Source organism: Ranitomeya variabilis, chromosome 4 (assembly GCF_051348905.1).
Source record: "Ranitomeya variabilis isolate aRanVar5 chromosome 4, aRanVar5.hap1, whole genome shotgun sequence".
Classification (NCBI taxonomy): domain Eukaryota; kingdom Metazoa; phylum Chordata; class Amphibia; order Anura; family Dendrobatidae; genus Ranitomeya; species Ranitomeya variabilis.
This window is the reverse complement of record NC_135235.1, coordinates 443,686,376-443,692,375: the sequence shown is the minus strand read 5'-3', so window position 1 is coordinate 443,692,375 and position 6,000 is coordinate 443,686,376.

Genomic DNA, 6,000 nt, shown 5'->3' with positions numbered 1-6,000 from the left:
CCAAAAAATATTTTTTGCAATGAAAAGCGTCTTTTAGTGTGTGACTGCTGCCAAACATAAAAATCCGCTAAAAAACCCGCTATAAAAGTAAATCAAACCCCCCTTCATCTAACCCTTAGTTAGGGAAAAATAAAAAAAATTAAAAAAAGGATTTATTTCCATTTTCCCATTAGGTTTAGGGCTAGGGTTAGGGCTAGGGTTAGGGTTAGGGCTAGGGTTAGGGCTAGAGTTAGGGCTAGGGTTAAGGTTAGGGCTAGGGTTAGGGTTAGGGTTAGGGCTAGGGTTAGGGCTAGGGCTAGGGTTAGGGCTAGGGTTTGGATACATTTACAGTTGGGATTAGGGTTAGGCGTGTGTTGGAATTGGGGTTACATAGTTACATAGTTACATAGTTATTAAGGTTGAAGGAAGACTTTAAGTCCATCTAGTTCAACCCATAGCCTAACATGCCCTAACATGTTGATCCAGGGGAAGGCAAAAAATACCCATGTGGTAAGAGTAAGCTCCACCATGGGGAAAAAAATTCCTTCCCGACCCCACATACGGCAATCAGACTAGTTCCCTGGATCAACGCCTTATCAAGGAATCTAATATATATATACCCTGTAACATTATACTTTTCCAGAAAGGTATCCAGTCCCCTCTTAAATTTAAGTAATGAATCACTCATTACAACATTATACAGCAGAGTTCCATAGTCTCACTGCTCTTACAGTAAAGAATCCTCGTCTATTATTATGCTTAAACCTTCTTTCCTCCAGACGTAGAGGATGCCCCCTTGTCCCTGTCACCGGTCTATGATTAAAAAGATCATCAGAAAGGTCTTTGTACTGTCCCCTCATATATTTATACATTAACATAAGATCACCCCTTAGCCTTCGTTTTTCCAAACTAAATAGCCCCAAGTGTAATAACCTATCTTGGTATGGCAGACCCCCCAGTCCACTAATAACCTTGGTCGCTCTTCTCTGCACCCGTTCTAGTTCAGCTATGTCTTTCTTATACACCGGAGACCAGAACTGTGCACAGTATTCTAAGTGTGGTCGCACTAGTGACTTGTATAGAGGTAAAATTATGTTCTCCTCATGAGCATCTATGCCTCTTTTAATGCATCCCATTATTTTATTTGCCTTTGTAGCAGCTGCCTGACACTGGCCACTGAATATGAGTTTGTCATCCACCCATACACCCAGGTCTTTTTCATTGATGGTTTTGCCCAGAGTTTTAGAATTAAGCACATAGTTATACATCTTATTCCTTCTACCCAAGTGCATGACCTTACATTTATCCCCATTAAAGCTCATTTGCCATTTATCAGCCCAAGCTTCTAGTTTACATAAATCATCCTGTAATATAAAATTTTCCTCCTCTGTATTGATTACCCTGCAGAGTTTAGTGTTATCTGCAAATATTGAAATTCTACTCTGAATGCCCCCTACAAGGTCATTAATAAATATGTTAAAAAGAAGAGGGCCCAATACTGACCCCTGTGGTACCCCACTACTAACCGCGACCCAGTCTGAGTGTGCTCCATTAATAACCACCCTTTGTTTCCTATCCCTGAGCCAGCTCTCAACCCACTTGCACATATTTTCCCCTATCCCCATTATTCTCATTTTATGTATCAACCTTTTATGTGGCACCGTATCAAAAGCTTTTGAAAAGTCCATATACACTACATCTACTGGGTTCCCTTGGTCCAGTCCGGAACTTACCTCTTCATAGAAGCTGATCAAATTAGTCTGACATGAACGGTCCCTAGTAAACCCGTGCTGATACTGGGTCATGAGGTTATTCCTCTTCAGATACTCCAGTATAGCATCCCTTAGAATGCCCTCCAGGATTTTACCCACAGTAGAGGTTAAGCTTACTGGCCTATAATTTCCGAGTTCAGTTTTTGTCCCCTTTTTGAATATTGGCACCACATTTGCTATACGCCAGTCCTGTGGTACAGACCCTGTTATTATGGACTCTTTAAAGATTAAAAATAATGGTCTATCAATGACTGTACTTAATTCCTGCAGTACTCGGGGGTGTATCCCATCTGGGCCCGGAGATTTGTCAATTTTAGTGATTTTTAGTCGCCGCCGTACTTCCTGCTGGGTTAAGCAGGTAACATTTAATTGGGAATTTTTATCACTAGTCATATTGGCTGCCATGGGATTTTCTTTTGTAAATACTGATGAAAAAAAGTCATTTAGCATATTGGCTTTTTCCTCATCCTCATCCACCATTTCACCCAGACTATTTTTAAGGGGGCCAACACTATCATTTTTTAGTTTCTTACTATTTATGTAGTTAAAGAATATTTTGGGGTTATTTTTGCTCTCTCTGGCAATGAGTCTCTCTGTCTCAATCTTTGCTGCCTTGATTTGCTTTTTACAGAATTTATTTAATTTTCTGTATTTATTTAATGCCTCATCACTACCTACTTCCTTTAATTCTCTAAATGCTTTCTTTTTGTCACTTATTGCGCCCCTTACAGCTCTATTTAGCCATATTGGTTTCCTCCTATTTCTAGTATGTTTATTCCCATACGGTATATACTGTGCACAGGTCCTATCCAGGATGCTAATAAACGTCTCCCATTTTCTTTGTGTACTTTTATGTCTCAGGATATCGTCCCAGTTAATTGCACCAAGATCCTCTCTCATCCGTTGGAAATTTGCCCTCCTGAAGTTTAGTGTCCTTGTCATCCCTCTACTACACATCTTATTAAAGGAGACATGAAAACTTATTATTTTGTGATCACTATTCCCCAAGTGACCCCCAACCCTTATACTGTATTTGATATGCGGTCTGGCCTGTTGGTTAATATTAGGTCAAGCGGTGCCCCCCTTCTTGTTGGGTCCTGAACCAGTTGTGAAAGGTAATTGTCTCTCATAGTTGTCAAAAATCGATTACCTTTACTGGAATTGCAGGTTTCTGTTCCCCAATCTATTTCAGGGTAGTTGAAGTCCCCCATAATAATGACTTCTCCTTGATTCGCAGCTTCATCTATTTGCTTTATGAGGATATTCTCCATTGCTTCCATTATTTTTGGCGATTTATAACAAACCCCTATCAGTAATTTATTATTTTTTCCCCCTCCCCTTATCTCCACCCACAGTGACTCTACATTTTCATTAGATTCACCTATATTATCACGCAGGATGGGTTTTAAGGTCGATTTTACATACAGACACACCCCACCCCCTCGCTTATCTGTACGGTCATTTCTGAAAAGGCTATAGCCCTGTAAGTTAACAGCCCAGTTATGGCTCTCATCCAGCCATGTTTCAGATATCCCCACCATGTCATAATTATGTTCCAACAACATTAGTTCTAATTCGTCCATTTTGTTGGCGAGGCTTCTGGCATTAGTATACATGCACTTGATGTTCCTCTCTGTACCTCTATTCTTTCTTAAATTACTAACTGTTCTAACCCCACCCCCCATGCCACCGCCACCCCCAACTTCCTTATTTGTGCCCAGGTCTCTATCTGCACTATCTTCCCCTCCTATAAAATGAATACCCTCCCCCCCAATCCCTAGTTTAAACACTCCTCCAACCTTCTAGCCATTTTCTCCCCCAGCACAGCTGCACCTTCCCCATTGAGGTGCAGCCCGTCCCTAGCGTAGAGCCTGTAGCCAACTGAGAAGTCGGCCCAGTTCTGCAGGAACCCAAACCCCTCCTTCCTACACCAATTCTTGAGCCACTTATTAACCTCCCTAATCTCCCGTTGCCTCTCTGGCGTGGCACGTGGTACAGGCAGTATTTCGGAAAATACCACGTTGGAGGTCCTTGCTTTCAGCTTGCAGCCTAATTCCCTGAAATCATCTTTAAGGACCTTCCACCTACCTCTAACTTTGTCATTTGTGCCAATGTGCACAATGACCGCTGGGTCCTCACCAGCCCCTCCCAGTAATCTGTCCACCCGATCAGCGATGTGTCGGACTCGAGCGCCAGGTAGGCTGCACACCGTTCGACGATCCCTGTCTTTGTGACAGATTGCCCTATCTGTTCCCCTAATAATTGAGTCCCCCACTACCAGCACCTGTCTGGCCTGCCCTGCTCTCCTATTTCCCTCCTCACTGGAGCAGTCACTCCTCCGGCTTTCAGAGGACATGCCTGGCTGCAGCAGTGCTACCCCTGTACTGGTACCCCCCTCATCTGCCAACTTAGCAAACTTATTGGGGTGAGCCAGATCAGGACTAGCCTCCCTGGCACTCTTCCCTCTACCCCGCTTTCTGAATGTCACCCAGCTACCTACTTCACTGTCCTGCAGCTCCATCCTACCATCCCCCTCCTCATCTATCCCATTGAGCGTCTGCTCAGTGAGCAGAAGACTCCTCTCCATATTGTCTATGGATCTCAGTGTTGCCAGCTGCACATTTAGATCCAGAATCTGGGATTCCAAATGCACAACGTGCTCACATCTCGCACAGCAGTATGCACCCTCGACTGGCTGATCAAGGATTGCATACATGTGGCAAGATGTGCACTGGATGGCATTAACAATAGTGGAGCACATTTCCTAATGGGGATTGCACCATACAGAAATGTTAAAAATTAAATACAAGTATTAATTAAAGACAGACAGCAATTCCTCCCTTGGAAACTCCCTGATTCCAAAGTCACTGAATCACAAGTCACACTTACCGCCGTCCACACTTACACTCAGGTCACACTCAGCTCGCTCACACTCGCTATGCTGAAGATTTATAGATTTTTTTTTTTCCTCTATTTCCCTTCAACAACAAGCCACCTTGCTGTTCAGATGCACTTCCAAAAAGGACTTGAGCCCCAAACAGCTGCCCCTTATAAACCCTTGATTATGACCGCCCACCCTAAGTTAACCCCTTGTGAATATAGCTACTCCCAATTCAGCAACTCACACAAATTCACACAGGTATTTGTTAAAGGCCTTCCAAATACCTCCTCACTGAATCACAAGTCACACACTTACCGCCGTCCACACTTACGCTCAGGTCACACTCAGCTCGCTCACACTCGCTATGCTGAAGATTTATAGATTTTTTTTTCCTCTATTTCCCTTCAACAACAAGCCACCTTGCTGTTCAGATGCACTTCCAAAACGGACTTGAGCCCCAAACAGCTGCCCCTTATAAACCCTTGATTATGACCGCCCACCCTAAGTTAACCCCTTGTGAATATAGCTACTCCCAATTCAGCAACTCACACAAATTCACACAGGTATTTGTTAAAGCCCTTCCAAATACCTCCTCACTGAATCACAAGTCACACTTACCGCCGTCCACACTTACGCTCAGGTCACACTCAGCTCGCTCACACTCGCTATGCTGAAGATTTATAGTTTTTTTTTTTTTTCCTCTATTTCCCTTCAACAACAAGCCACCTTGCTGTTCAGATGCACTTCCAAAAAAAGATACATTTGGATACATTTACAGTTGGGATTAGGGTTAGGCGTGTGTTGGAATTGGGGTTAGGGGTGTGGTTAGGGTTAGGGGTGTGTTTGGGGTAGGGTTTCAGTTAGAATTGGGGGTTTCCACTGTTTAGGCACATCAGGGCTCTCTAAGCGCGACATAGCGTCCGATCTCAATTCAAGCCAATTTTGCGTTGAAAAAGTAAAACAGTGCTTCTTCCCTTCCGAGCTCTCCTGTGCGCCCAAACAGGGGTTTACCCCAACATATGGAGTATCAGCCTACTCAGTACAAATTGGACAACAACTTTTGGCATCCAATTTCTCTTCTTAACCTTGGGAAAATAAAAATTTGGGGGGCTAAAAAACAATTTTTGTAGAAAAAAATGATTTTTTATTTTCACGGCTCTGTGTTATAAACTGTAGTGAAATACTTGGGGGTTCAAAGTTCTCACAACACATCTAGATAAGTTCCCTGGGGGGTCTAGGTTCCAATATGGGGTCACTTGTGGGGGGTTTCTACTGCCTAGTCAGGCAGTGATAATCTCCTGCTTATAAAACACTAAAACTGCGGCACACAACCTAATAAATGACACATCCCTCTAATACGGCTTCCTT